Raw genomic sequence first — 16,976 nt, 5'->3', positions numbered from 1 at the left:
AATCTCATAATTTTTTATTTTTAATACAAGTAAAAAGGCCCAAGATGTGATGTACTTGTATAAGTTGAAAAGTGAAAACAGACTTTATGAAAATAAAAATGTTATTTGACAAGTGTATAGTGTATAGTTATGTTATTTTGACAATTATGTAGTTAAAAAAATGTTATTTTAATAACTATATAGTTAAAAATACCAATTTATCATTTTTCTAAATTTTTCCATCATCTCGCATAAATTCATATTTCAGTAAAAAATAATTTCTTCTTGTACTTTTTAACACTTATAATATAAAATAATTCACACATCATCATTTAAGTTGTTAATATACCAACAAGAAAATCATGAAATGGAAATCAATTTTTAGATACCAAAATAATTAGTTGCAATAGTAACTAAATTAGAGACTATTTTAGAAACTAAAAAAAAAAATTAATTTTTAAATTGGTTTTTATTATTATTAAATAGTTTTAAAATTGGTATTTAATTAACAACCAATGTTTTTGCTACCAAATTTAGAAACTAAATAATTGGTAGTTAAAACATTAGTTGCTAATTAGATAGCAATTTAAAAATCATTTAACAATAATAGAAACTCATTTAGAAACTAATTTTTTTTTTAGTTTGTAAAATAATTTTTAATTTAATTACTATAACAACTAATTACTTTTTTTCTCTAAAATTGATTTTTATTTCGTGATTTTCTTTCAGTGATATCAGTCCTTTAAAACCAAGGGCAAACTTAGAATTTGAGTAATGCAGATCATGATCTTGAGAGGCATGAGTGAGGCTTGGCCATAAATGTACAACCATCCCTATTTGACATCCACCTGAATATATTTTCTATTTCTTTCGTTTTCTGTTTTCCACTCTCCTTGTTATGAGAATCAGAATTTCACACCTCACACATACTTCACCAGAAAAAAATCATGCCCATCACTCTCATTCATGTGTTGACTTGCCCTTGGTCCCCCACTGCATGCATTTGCCCTTTTATTCTTCACCTCTGTACTTCTTCTAGCTAGCCCATCACCACCACTTCATGAGTTCCACACACCCAAGTGTGCACAACATGTACACTGTTTGTTTCTTCTAAAGGCCCTTTTTCTTGTGTTCTCCAAAACAATAATGTGTAGGACAGTTGTGAAGAATTCCATATGATATGAATAGACAAAAGTGTTCTAGTGCTAGACAATTCTTGTATAGTGCATACAGCTGCATGGTTGATAAGATAAGAGGAATATAAGCTGCATGGAAGGTGATGTTGGTCCCCAAGGTTTGGCAACCCATGAATAATGTTTTAAATCATAGACTTGTTTTCACAGCACACTTTTATGCTAAGAAAGATACGGGTACGGATACGACACGGACACAGACACAGAGATGTGACTAAACTGAAAATTATAGTACACGGGACATGTATATATATAAATTAAAATGCAGTAATATATTTTGTTATATGAAAAAAAAATCAAGAAAAACATGTTTAACTTTTACTTTTTGGAGATTTTAATATTTTGTTTGAGATTTTATCTTAGATTTAGTGTGGAAGAGAAGAGGTCTTTAAAACACTGAACCACATCTTTTTTTCTGACTTTTCTGGCGTGTCCAAGGAAGGAAACGTGTCTCCTCCGGCGCGTATCCAGAAAGAGGATCGTTTCCAGTCCAATAAAAAGTGTCTCACACCGCATCGGACACGCTTCCGTCGTGTGTCCGTCTCTGCGGTGTATCAGAAACACTGACGGCACCTTTTTAACCGTATCCGAGTTTCATAGCTTTTCTGTCATGTATATGTTTTTGCTTTAACTCTAGGGTATTGTTTTAACCTACATATAGTTAACCACTAATTTCTTCAAATTTCAGTTAAGTGATTGAATTTTTTTAATATATATTTTCTCATTCACACGAATTTAGTAAAATTGAAGTGGTAATAACATTTTTAAAACAGAGAAATTATGTATCAATCGTAAGTTTTGTGGCCTAGATGTTGGATTCGGGACACAGAAAAACTAGTCATTAGTAGTACCTGCTTTTTTTTTTTCTTTGGTTGTCGTTTTTGCTACCACTTTATCGGATATTTACGTGTAAGAAACAGACACAGGTATTAGATTCTCTTAAGTTTCTCACACATAAGTCTAATAGAATAATAGCTGACTTGTTTTTTTGTTAGGATCATACCAGAGCCAAGTTGAGTTTCATAATCCATTAGGGTTATTGTCTTTTAAACTTTTTATATGCTTAATTTAATTTTCATTCAATATAAAAATTCATACTTACCTGCTTCTTTTGTTATAGTCTTTGCAAGTTAGTCATCATGAGTGGCTCTTATTTTTTTCGTATTATGCTATTCTAGTTTAACAGAATAAATATTTCAATATAATTTTTTTTCACGTAGTTCATGTCTTTCTTTTTTATCAAAAAAATATATATTAAATCGAAGTACCTGTTTTATAATCTAAAAATTATACAAGTAGGTTTGAAATGGAACCAAAATTAGCACATGAAACACAAATAATACCCTCTACCTTTTGGGCTAACGAGCCACCTCCCTCCAAACCCAATTTCAAATTTGTCATAAAAGTCTATCCGGTGTTTCTTTCTGCACCCTTATATTTTGCTTTCTGCACCTCGTCAGAAATGTGAATTGACAAAATTGACTTTGAGAGGTTTTAAGAACCCAAACACAATGTCTCCTTCTTCTCTTTCGTTTTTGTTGTTACTATTCAGAACAAGTGCTAGTGGGTATTCTAGGCAATTTTGGTGATTTTAGTGCGCTCTCAATGGATATAGACACAGACATGTGTGCTTTCTAGTGGCATTGTGGTGGTTAGTGGGTGGTTTTGGAAGCGTTGTTCGTCAAAAAAGAAAGGTAAGGTTTTTTTTTTGCATTTGGAATTGGTAATTCGTAATATTTGCAAAAATGGAAAATCCATAATAAATAGGGAAGTGCATGCATATTACATTCTGAAAAGGACAGTTCATAACTTGTTCCCGAAAAGGACACTCCATAACTTGTTTCCGAAATGGGCAATCTGTAACCATTCCAGAATACCCATTCGAGAACACATTTTATAAATTCAAGATTTACCATTCTGGAAGTCAAAAAATGTGTTCTGGAAAGGGTATTCCATAATGGTTTTTTTATCTTCCGACTTTCCTATTCTGGAAACATCTTTTGCTTACGAAACACCTCCTATTCCAGAACTACCCAAAACTGTCAAGGGTAATTTGAGTATTTAAATATGTAGGGGTGTAGGAAGAAACACCCAGTCTACCCCTAGCATAGCACATTTACAAACCTTAAAATTGGGTTTCCTACAACAATAAATTGGGAGTTTCTTCCTGCACCTCTATATTTTTCTTCCTACACCCCCACAATTTTTAAAATTTCAAAACTAACCTTGACCTTTTATTTGAAAAAGGCACCGTGGATGAGTTGGTTGGGCATTGTTCTTCTTCTTCGTTCATTTGAGGTGTTGTGGAAGTTCATTTTAGATGTGCAGGACAAGGTGGAGGAATGGGTTGCGTTGTCGAAGTGTTGATTGACTTTTAGAGGTAAGAATTAAGTTTTTTTTAAGAGGTTGTGATACAAACCACATCAACCAGTAGATGACTAAGGACACATCAAACACTTCACAAAAAGGTCAGTAATCTCAGTATACAAATTTGGGTCCCACCAAACCTTATTTGTCTAACAATCCTTAGTTTATCCATTCATATCAACCACCCCTTAAACAACATCTAAGCCTGGAGTCCCCCTCATTCTCCAAAGCATGAAGTAAACCTCCTTTCTTTTTATGGAAATAAAAATGTTGAGGTATATTTAAAATGGGAGACAAAGGTTGATCTAACTTTTGAATACCACCAAGTAGATGAATTTAGAAGAAAAATTGATGGTTACTCAATGTTTTCAAAAACATGTCATGTCTTGGTGGAAACAAAGGCAAAATGATGTCAGGATTGGTAGAAAATTAGAAATATTGATTGGAATGAGTTAAAGTTGTGTTTGAGAAGAAAATTTGTTTTGCCTTTATATGAGAAAAATAAAAAGATTATATAAGAGATAAAAGAGCTTGTAGAAAAGGGGAAAAAAATTGTAGATGGAGAAGAGAATGTATAGGAAGAGAAAAATTACATGCTCTTATTAGAAAGATAGAAAAAGAAAAGGAAGAATAGATTAAAGAAAGAAGAGGGAGAAAAGAAAATATTTTGAAAACCTCTTCTTCAAATTAATCTTGTGTGAGTTGCCAAAAGAAATTGAAAAACTTCAAGAAATATGACAACCACATAAGACAAAAAAACAAATAAATAAAAACAAAATTTCTTCTAAGAACATGAACTTATATCTTTTTTATAAGAAATATATGGCTTTTAGAAGTCAAAAATTGTTTAATTATGTCTTGAAGAACTTTGTTTTTCCCTTCTGAATATGGTGGAGAGTGTGATGCTTTCTTCTTCATTTTCAAGTTATTTTTCCATTTTCCTTTAGAACTTCTAAAGGAACAAAACAAAATTGTTTATTTTTTTAAAATCATTTTCTAACATATAACATAAAAAATGGATGCAATTTGCTTTAGGATTATTGTGTTCCAAAGTTGTGTGCTCATGTTAAAAGTATGACAATACTCGATCCCACCTTCCAAAATCATCCATTAACATATCCTTATCCATGTAGGAATAAAAGTCTTCCTACCCAAGTCGTCTCAATTCATATTTCATTGTAGTAATTGTTGTATAAAAGAGTGAGACTAAGGTTCTATTCATATAGTTTAGAAAATATTGATTGAAAACTTATTTAGACATACCTAATTGATTATTTCAAGTTTGTAATAGATTATTCTTGCTAAAATTTGAACAAAGTTACACCATTTTATGTTCTTTATAATCAATTGTCCTATTTTGAAACTTCTTAAAAATAGTTTAATCGATTAACATAGTCATACAAGATTTTTCTCATGTTTTAAACTTTTCAAAAATGATTTTATCTTGATTAATTTTTATATAGATTATGTATTGAACTGAAAAACCTTGTGCAAAAGACTATCAACCACATATAATGAAAGCAAAAACACTTATTGAAACATCGTCATCAAAACAACCTATCTTGAAGCTTGAATCTACTCTTCAAGTCCAACAATCTCTCCCTTTTTAAGATGACCCACACACTACAAGAAAAACGTGAATTACATACAAATTATTACATACGGATCAAAATCCGTATGTAAAATCAACATTACATACGGATTAAATTTCGTATGTAAACAGGTATTACATACGGATTTTTTCGTATGTAATTTTTGGCGACATGGAGCGGGAATTAAAATCCGTCTGTAAATATTGGCACCATAAAATAAAAGCCATGAATGATTCCTTCAGCAAGCAAATTCCTAAAGAAAATTTAACCACTACACCAAACAAATTCTTTAGTTTTATTATGATTTTTATTATACTTATTATTATTAATAATATTAATAATACTAACAATATTAACAATATTAATAATACTAACAATATTAATAATACTAACAATATTAACAATAATAATAATACTAACAATATTAACAATATTAATAATACTAACAATATTAATAATACTAACAATATTAACATATGAATCACATTTAATTTATCTATAATCTACTTGAATCTAAATATAATTTATTATATTATCTATTAGTATGAATCACATTTAATATATGTCATACTCATAGTCATCATATTACCTATTACATTAAAATCAACTATCATACTAATTATTATTTTACGATCATATTTACTTAATTAAGTTCATTATAGGTAGTTGGTTTTACTTGTGTGTTATAGTAAAGAATATTGTCAACAAACAATATTATCTTTTAACTTAGAATGATGACTTTTACATTAACTATTAATTAAATCTCTAATACAGATTACTAGTTAGCTTATCATTATAGTTTAAACTATATTAATTATTCCATAAATCTATGTAAAAAGTTGTTACTAAATAACCTTTTCTACTAATATATAAATCATAATGACAAAGTGATTAAATAACTTATAATTTAAAATATTTTAAAAATTATACATTATATCCATTTTAATCTATGTAAGTAAATATTTGAAAATAAGATTTTTTTTATCGACAAAGAATAAAAAAAATTAAAGAAAACATTTTAAGGATATTTCAATCCTTATACAAGAATCTCAAATCAGAAAAGAAGTGTAAGATACAAGCACCTATATAGCCATCTAACAAAAACTTCACAACTACCTATAATAACCTATATTTGAAAATAAGATATCAAATAATTTTATATTAATATATATATATATATATATATATAATATGAAAGTAAATTTAAATTTAACCATGAGTTTTAAAAAATTAATGATTAAATAAATATATTAATCAATATATATGTATTTATAGTATTAAAGTTATATTAATATTATATAATTTCTTCATTTTTCTCTCTATCTATCTATATCCGGATAAAAGTAATATTACTCAAGTCAAATAAAACTACTATACACACACAATAAATATCTAAATGTATATTTATATCAAAATTAATATTAATAATATGAATATTAATACTAATACTAATAGTATTAATTATAATATTAAAAATATGAATAATATTAATAATATATGAATATAATTTATTTTATTATTATAAATTATATTAATATGTATAAATTATATTAATATGTATAAATTATATTAACATGTATAAATTATATTAACATGATAATATGACTAAAGAACTTGTCTGGTCTAGTGGTCAATGCCTGATCACTGGAAAGACTTGGGTTCGAATCTTGTCTGCTGCAGTTTGCCTGCAATATTATTTGATGTTGGAGACGATGCTAACTGTGTATGAAACACATAATAAAAAAGAAAGAATTTTCAATTACCATTCATAATCAATTATCCTGGAAAAAATGAATTTTCGAGAAACAATACTACACTTTAAAATAATCAATTATTTTGTCCAAAAATTAGAAAAAAATTATGTTATTTGGAATTTTAATCCAGTAGTTCTTCTAATTTATTAATATCTATTTTAACATATTAAATCATTTAAAATTGTTATCACTCAATTTGATCTGAATAATCAAAATAGAAAATTAAAAGTTTTCTTAATTAATAAAAAATAATATTTTACTAAGGATCAAAAGTCAATTCCAAAATTTTAAAAAAGTTCAATATAATTCTAAATTTTCTTAAAACAGTTTAATGAGGTCAATCTAACTGACTGAATCACATTCAATATATTTTTTTAAAAAGTTATAACTACCCCATTAAATTGTTTTAAAAAAGTTAGAACTAAATTAAAAATTTTAAAAAAATGATAAAATTAAACTTTTGGACGACATTAAACTTTTTAAGATATGAAGAATGAAATTGATTTTTAATCCTTTATATAAGAATTAAAAGAGTAATTAAGTCTATGGTTCTTAGACAAAATAAAAAGGCAGTGATTGTGATAAAGAAAGTAGATAGATTGAGTGAAAGAGAAGGCAATTGTGAAAGAATCGGAGCAACTGCGGTAAAGAGAAATGAAAAGAGAGAAGTGGGGTGCAGTCACACTACGAAGAAAACGAAAGTGAAGAAGGACAAGATTTCAAAAGGATTTTGAAACATGTGTTGATTTCGATTTTATAATTAGCTTGCTTCTGTCATTATCACATTCCATTCGAGTCTTTTCTTGGGTGTGCAGTGTGGTAGGATCAAAAAATTATGGTGTGCCACAGCCAAACAAGACTCCGGGCTTTGAAACATGAGAATGGCATTAAACGTGAACCAACAAATTGTTACGTTGATAATACATTTAAAACAAACACTAACACGCGGACACTACACATGATACGGGCATTCATAGTATATTTAGCATCAATACTAACACGAACATTAGACATGACACAGACACAAATATTTTGACACCTATAATATTTAAAATGTAGTTCATAAAATACGGATCAATATGTTATTATATATATCATTATGAATTATATAAATTGAGAATCAAAATTTAAGAAAAAAAAAGTATGATTAAGTTTTTTTTTTTGCAGGAAAATGTTAATTAGTTTAAAAAGATTTGTTCCTTATTTTTATAATTATAATAAAAACTTATATAATAAATTTAATTTTTTTAAAAATTATTGTATTTATTTTTTCTAATAATATTGTGTTAAAACTGTATTAAAATTATCAAAAAAAAATTAAAAATATTTATTAAATTAAACATTTCACTACATATGGTTACACGTATATGAACACATCATTTAATAGACTTCTTCAAATTTGAATTTGATAGGATAGCATGCTTTCAACCATGCATTTAGATCTCTTTAAGGTGGTGTAACACCTAATACCGAAAGTGATGAAGTAGTTAATACTCAGCTACTGTAATAGTGAGAAAATAGTGAAAATTAATAACCTGTATGAACTCGGATTCTACCTCATCCTCGGTGAGAACAGGTGGAATTTGTAGTTTTTTTTTCTGTAATTTGTTTTTAAAAGAAGCAGCAAGTCCTCGAAAATTCCATATCTAAGACTTCATGTTCTTTATATATATATATATATATATATATATATATATATATATATAATTAATAAAATAAAACGAGATACTTAAAAATTGTCAACAACTCATACAAATTTATATAAAGTGTACAATCAAATGGCGTCGTTTTTGAAATATGTGTCTAGGAATTCTTATGGATACTATACTCACACGTGTCTAGTAATTAAAATATAAATTAATATTTAATATTATGAAAGTAAAATACTTTTATACTATTTTTATATATTTAAATAGCTTTAAATTTTTGTATGACTTGTAAATATAATAAAAAAATCATAGTTATTGTATGATTTACAAGGATATCAAGTATAGTTGTTTGCATATCTTATATTCTAAACGACCTGGATTATAAAAAACATAAAAAAATATCAACACGAACAAAAATATTTTTAAAAAAAAACTATGTAACCCATTGTTTCCATCGTGATTCCAATCGTGACAATAGAAATCATACAAAACATTGAAATATTCACTGTACAATTTAAAATTTCATCACATAAAAGAGTTAATTCACTGCAAAAATTTATTAATCATCAAAGATATTACAAAATAATGTGAAAACATGAATCAAATGCAAAAGAGAAAATAAATCATATTCATTACTTAACTCTCCACAACTCACATTGAGTCTCTTAAATTTTTTAGGGAATTTTGAGAGAAAGAGAATATAGAGTGCAAAGAGATGAAAACATTCACAGGTTTATTCAAGCAAATAATGATTATAAAACTAACTTTTTTTTCAAATGTATTTATAGACTGAAATATAACCATTTCGACATAGAGAATATACTTAATCCATCAATCTAATTAAATTTAGTAAAAATATTTGGTTTTGTCAAGTTAACAACTTCAAATTGTAACTTTACACTACAAGAAAATCATCAAATAGAAACCAATTTTTAGAAATCAAAATAATTAGTTGCAATAGTAACTAAATTAGAGACCATTTTAGAAACTAAAACAAAAATTGGTTTCTAAATTAGTTTCTATTATTATTAAATAGTTTCTAAATTGGTATCTAGTTAGCAAACAAGGTTTTAACTACCAATTATTTAGTTTCTAAATTTAGTCTCTAAAACCTTGGTTGCTAATTAGATACCAATTTAGAAACTATTTAATAATAATAGAAACTAATTTAGAAACCAATTTTTGTTTTAGTTTCTAAAATGGTCTCTAATTTAGTTACTATTGCAACTAATTATTTTGGTCTCTAAAAATTGGTTTCTATTTCATGATTTTCTTGTAGTGTTAATCGATTAAAATATAATGATAATTGATATTTTTCATACACATATACAACTAATTGATATCATTGATGGTATAATCGATTAAAATATTAAATTTATGAAGAATGAAGATGTTGTTATAAATGTGTTTAGGCTTTTTGTGTATTTGTTTCTAAGTCTCTCACACAAAGGTAAGAACAACACACAATCAAAGAAGCTAAAATGAGTTTAAATAATTTTGAAAAGGTTTTTAAATCAAAATAATTGATTATATGGTTATTTAATTGATTAAATTAATTATGATAAGGTTAAAGAACATGTTAATTCATAATCCTATTGGTAACATATTAAAACCGAAGGCACATTAAGTGATTTTAGAATTTTCAAGATAATAATCGATTTCACACTATAAGAAAAATGATTTTTAACAGGAGTTATATTTAGCGGTTTTTGACGGTTTTAACCTCCATTAAGTGTGTTACCCGCTATTTGTTTTTTCCTAAAAGGTCCAATATCGCTAACGATTACTGACGGTTTCTACTAACTCATGGAATAACAATTATTTTTTGACAATTTTTTAAACACTTATTACTTCTAAGGGTTTTGAAACCCTCGTTATTTTTTACAGTTTTGAAACCCCATCTATTTATAGCAATTTTCCAAACCTCTAATATTTCCAACGGCTTTTAAACTCCGATTATTTTCAACAATTTCTGAACTCCTAAATCACTTCCAGCATTTTCATTACCTCGTTAATTTCATTTGTTATTTTTTTAATTGGTTGTATTTTTTTAATGTACTTAAGTCTGATATTTCTAGTCATCTCGTTAATTTCATTCATATTTTTAATGGGTGATATAAAATGATAAAAGGGAAAATTTTAAAATTTTGATATTTATAATTGAATATAACATTCATAAAAGAAACAAATAATAAATTCTACAACTTCGAAGGTAAAATAATCTAAACAACGTTTAAATGTTAAAACTAGTGAAACATTACACTATCATTTGTTCTAACTCATAAAAATAGACCTAATGAAAACTAAATAGCATTCTTCAATTATGATTCTTGATGTTAATCATTTGTTTCTTCATTAGAAACACTTCCTTAATCAAATACCTAATATATAAAAGATAATCATAATTAGTAGCATTCAAATTACAATATAAAATATATTAATTAATTTAATCGAGATTTAAATTTATCAATGATTCATGAAACATAGCAAAGTCATGGGCAACTCTCAAGGATAATTTTACACACAAAAATCATCACTACTTTCATTTCATTGACTTGTGATGTCAATATAGAAATCCTATTTAAAAAATAAAATTAATAAAATTAGATATATAATATATAAGTAATTAAAATAGCAATAACAATATGTTAAGGTTTGTGTGTATGGTATGTTGAAAGTGTATATAGCATATACATCCTACGTAGAAAAAAATACAAACGACAAAGTTATTGTTTATTGTTGTTTATTACGAGGAAGTAAAATGGTTATCAAGTTTCCATTATTCCTCTAATTTATGTAAGATGGAATCATACACTCAAAAAGCTCTTTGAGTGAAGACATTCAAAGCACTGGTTAAGTATAAATAATAATAATAATAATAATAATAATAATAATAATAAATAAATAAATAAAAGTTGATAGCTTAGGTTCAAGGAATCTCATAGATATACAATGTTCATAACTCATATTCGATATACATACACACGTGCCAGTAATTCTAATTTTTTTGCTAAACAGTAATAAACTAATCTGATTGATAACGCTATATTCTTTTCCAACAGAGCATTGTAAGGTTAAGAATATTATGAAGTGCATGAATTATTGTGATAAAATTATTACAATTTGTGATTCATTTAATTAGGTGAGAAACCAATAAATAAATTACTTGAACAAATAATAAATGCTTAATTGTGCATATATTTAATAAACAAAAGCACTTTAGAGACTTTTTCTCTTTTCCTTTTGCTTATGTATTATTCCTTTTCTCTTTTTCTTTTGCACACTCTTTTGTTATTTATTACCCACCCATATATGATTGCTCCTCACTACAGTTTTCACCCTCAAAATACGAAATGCCTGTGTGGTTGGAATAGTTGATTTATGATAATTAGGTTTGGATTATTACAATATAAAATATTTACAATCTTTTATGACTAACCCCTCTAATACAATCTGATTATTATTTTAATAAAATATCCTTCGATCATGTTTATTTTTATCTGCAGCACTCCAATTTAAGATGTCACTTAAAAAATAGAAAAATATTACAAATCAGTTTTACCATATTTAATTTGGTTTAACTAAACAATTTTAAGATGACATTTAGTTTATTTTAAATTTATTCAAAATATTGAATGTGAGAGATATACTATTAAAAACATAAATCTAAATTTAAATTTTATAAAAATTGAGTTTGATATATGATAAATATATCCAGATAAGATAAACCAAGTAGGAAGCACCAAAAAATATAATAAATCCAGGAAAAAAAATTATGGATGATTCTGGAATAGAAATAATTAATTCAATTGCACTTTCAAGCTGGATATTTTGCAAGGCAGATGCAGAGCAACAAATAATAAGAACACGTATCACTATTTATATCTTTCCTAACCATCTAATCAATAATCCCTCTATAAAAAATTAAGATAAATACAACATGAAAATAAGTGTCAATTACAGCTAGGACTACCAAAATTAGTGTCAACTTCAATATTCTAACTAATATCTAGCCTTTAATTTTCTTTTTATTCAATGTTTGTCTTTATAATTAATTAAATATATATAGTATTTTTACCTTTGAAATGTTTTGCAGGTGAAACGCTTTGCCGAGGACAGCGTTTCAAGAAGAGATGGATGGGAAGACAAATGTGTTTAACACTCTATAATTTACATATAACTTTTACAATAAAAGTTTTACCAGTTTCTATATAAGTTTGGAATTTTTCAAAACATTCATAATATATGATTAAGATTTATAGAAATATAAATATCTATATATCCATAGCTCAAAATAAAACTCTGAAACCTATAAGGCTTTCATGCACCTGTATGGTCATCTGCTCGTGTACATAGTACAGTCATTGCAGTTCAAACACAACATGAAAAACAAGGGTAAACTAGTGCAAAGAAAATCCATAACATAATTCATGGAAATAGAACCAATTTAGACTACTAATTTATAAAAATTTCTTTAAATGATTTCATGTAAAATTTCAATACCAATTCCATCATTCGTATGGACCACATATGAATCTATTTTCAATCATAATCATTGGATTTCATTTCAATCCCACCTTGTCCTCCGGAAGACTCATTAAGTATACCCCTACCAAAGACTAACACCTGATCCAAAGATTACCAGCGAATCCAATAGAAAGGATCAGGGTAAGTTCAAACATCCAATACCGAGTGTCTACAACGGGATCCGGTGTATATGAACTCCCTCTCAGCTTCTCACCACCTGATATCTTAGTCTACATGACTTAGATCATCCGTGAAGCCAAAAGATCTCCGTTAAACATAGGCTTTTCATACTTAATGTACTATCAAACAACAACTCATACATTATCCCAAATGTATGACATCAATTTCATATAATTTACATCATTCATATATAATACATATCATTCAACCATATAACATTTAAAAATTCATATCAGAACATTTCCAATATCAAAAACAATATTTAATTCTCAAACTGTCAAAGTATAATATTTATTAAGTTTAAATAATATATAAACAAACACACAATATATAAACAAACAACATCCCTGCAAGAGAAATTAAATATTGGGACCACGTCCCCTCCATATTCAGATCTCCTAGCCTAGGGTATTATTGAGAGTTAAAGTTAGTTTCCCTTACCTCAATTGCTTGCTTTCCAAGCAACTTTTAGAATTTTATTCCTCACAGTCTGGATAAGCTTAAAGATTTACGGGCCTAATGCAAATTATCCAAACAGAACAAAAATTCAGTATATAATAGAATAAGTTGAGAGGATTAAACTTCTCAACTGACCCCACCAAGATTAATGACTAAATCCTAAGGAAAAACAGAGAACAAAGGATATTTAGAGTAAAAATGAACTTACTCTGTTTGAAAATCTGATCAGGTAGAAATGTTCCTTAACTCCTCAGCTACAGCGTTGTCCGATCATATTCTAAAATAGATGAGGTATGAAGTGAGAAATTAAGAGAGAAGATAGAAGGAAAAGATGGAGAGAGAAAGAAAGAGAAAAAAAGAAAAGAAACCATGGTGGAGGGGGGTAGGTTCTGTGCGCTTTTTTTTTTGTACGCTGTTACAAAATGCTCTGCCAGAAGAAAAATGTTGTCAAAACAAAGAAGAAATAGGACCTGCTAGATTTGAAAGATGAAATAAGAATATTAAGAAATAAAGATGGGAAGAGTGATCTACAGGGTTATATGATGTGAGTTGATTTTAGGTTGATTCATTAGGTGACACTTTTTAGAATTAAGATTCGAATTCTTAAGCAATTAAGGTGAGAAATCTAAGGAAAATCCCCATTGTAAATTAACTTAACAAGTGTTAAGTAAATGTGAAGGTTCATTTTCAAAGGTCAAAAGAAAAACACAAGGGATTTGGATCATATCATTATATGTGTTCCTTCATGGTTAAAGTGGAAAACAATCATCTTTGGTGCAATTTTTCTAAAACTACCTAAATTTATCAGGTGTTTAATAAATCCCAATAAATACATGTCTTACTGGAGGTTTTTGTAACCTTTCTTAATAAATTTTCATTAATTGATTAATCACGCTACAATAATAAATGTAAAACTAATTTAATCAATTATCTGATCAATTAATCGATTAAAGTAATAACTCTTTTCAATTGATTTACATAGAATAATCAATTAATATGAGTAATAATTATTGAATATGATATAATATATCTTAATTAGTGGTTTTCGACGTCTATAAATAGAATACTTAACTCCAAATTTTGAGTACGAATTTTGAGAATGAAATTTACAAGCAATCAAAAAGCTCTTAACATTTTCATACACTCATTTGTACACTACAAAGATTTTAAAGAAGGCTATGACAAAATGTTGTTTTGTAAATTGCTTCTATTATGTTGTGGTAACATTTTCTATTGTGTAATTTGTTATGGTTTATAGCTTGGTTGTCCAAGTTTTTAATCTTGGTGATTAATAGTTGGTAAAGTTATATATCCTTTTAGGGTGTGAGAGTTGACATTGTTGTATATCCTCTTAATATCAAAAGTGATATGTATCATCTTTAAGGACTTCAAGAGTTGATTGATGTTATAACTTTTGTGAAAGTTAGTGAAACCAACAATTCTCAGGTTGAATTATTGAAAATAGAGTAGGATCAAGTGGATCTAAACTAGTATAAATTCTTGTGCCATTATCTCTTTCTTCTCTTATTCTTTATATTGTTGCACACATTTTCTTGTATCAAATTTGATTCCACTTGTAAGTGCATTCTATTTTTAAGTCTTAGAGGTTTATGAAAAAAAAATCCCAAAAAAGTGAAAGTTTTCTTAAAATGTTTCTAAAACAAATTCACCCCGTACTGGTTTAACTAAGCCATCAATTCTTTTAATAAGGTTAAGAAAAAAATAACAGAGATAATAGATTAAAACAGTAATAACATAAACAAATAATCGATTAAACATTAAGGTAACAAATTATTTGGCATTGGAAACATCTTTAAACAACATACATTAGTATAGTAATTTGTATATCAATTTAATGACACATTCAAAGAACACTTAAACATTTTAAACATTCAGGAACATGTTCACTTAAATATTTTGTAGGAGTTGTTTTGATTTTTTTACATTCTTTTACTCCACCACGGTAAAACAAACAAACCAGTTTCTAGATTAAGTCCTAACACAAATTTGAGTATATCTTCTACCTCTTGGAATCCTAACATATTTTTCTTTCTTATATGCAACACAAATCTTATATTTTGAAAATCCATCTTTGCTAACCAATAATAAGATTTTTTTGAGATTAATTATCCTAAATGAAGCATATGAATATGAGTTGCTCTTCTATGCCATAATCATGCAAATTCACCATTTGCAATTAAACATGACATATAGGATGATGCATGATTTAAATCTATACATAAATATTATTATGCCTATTCCCAATTAAGGTAATTTTATCATAATTATATTTGGACAATTATGTAGTAGTATAATTCAAAAGTTATCTTTAATTCTTTATTACACATGCCTATACTTATTGTGCTTCAAACCTTTAACCAACCATACATCCTTGATTTTCAGTAATTCAGTTGTACTAATTTTTCTTTCTCTAAGAATGTTGTCTTTGTTATTATCATAGTATTTTCTCTATTTCTATATTTCTCTTTTCTTTGAACAAACACAAACTTTGTTTTATCTCTTGTCACCGTGTTTTAAACAACTACTATCAAAATACAATAAAGAGTTAATATTAATGATTGTTTTTTTAGAATTGTCTTTCGTCATGTGATATGTTTCCTCCACTTATATACTTGTTGTGATTAATTTTTTTGTCAGTTATACTTTTTTTATTTTCATACATTTTCTCCATTTTTGTCCACATATTTTCAACTTTTTACAAGATAATATTTCATACAAATGATATATTTTATCCTTACATCAATATTTATTTTTTTCATAGTCCAAAAGACTATAACTAACTATACCATCCTATAAATTGTTAGTCTCCAAGATATTTCAATCCTTGCAATCAACAGATTTATAAAATAATCTTATTCTATATTTTTTAAATAGAAAAGTTTTCTCTACATAACAAAAAAATTATTTCAGTCTCTCTCGAAAAAAATTAACATAACCATTTAAAAAATATTTTAAAATCTTTATTTTTGAATATATTTCAAAACCCAACTATTACTTCAATTATTAGAAAAGAATGAAACAAATTAAAAAATTACTAGAAAAAAAGCAATCAAACATTTCAATTTTCGAATTTAAAAGATACATATATATATATATATATAATTTTTATAATACCTGATATTTAAAAGAATAAAAAATAAATAAACTTACACGTGATAAAAGTTAAATGTAAATATTTTTTTTATAAATATACTAAACTTATAAGTTTAAAAACATAAATATTAAAACTAAATAAATCTAACTAGTATACAAACT

Source organism: Phaseolus vulgaris, chromosome 11 (assembly GCF_051622355.1).
Source record: "Phaseolus vulgaris cultivar YP4 chromosome 11, ASM5162235v1, whole genome shotgun sequence".
Taxonomy (NCBI): domain Eukaryota; kingdom Viridiplantae; phylum Streptophyta; class Magnoliopsida; order Fabales; family Fabaceae; genus Phaseolus; species Phaseolus vulgaris.
Note: the sequence above shows the minus strand (reverse complement) of the source record.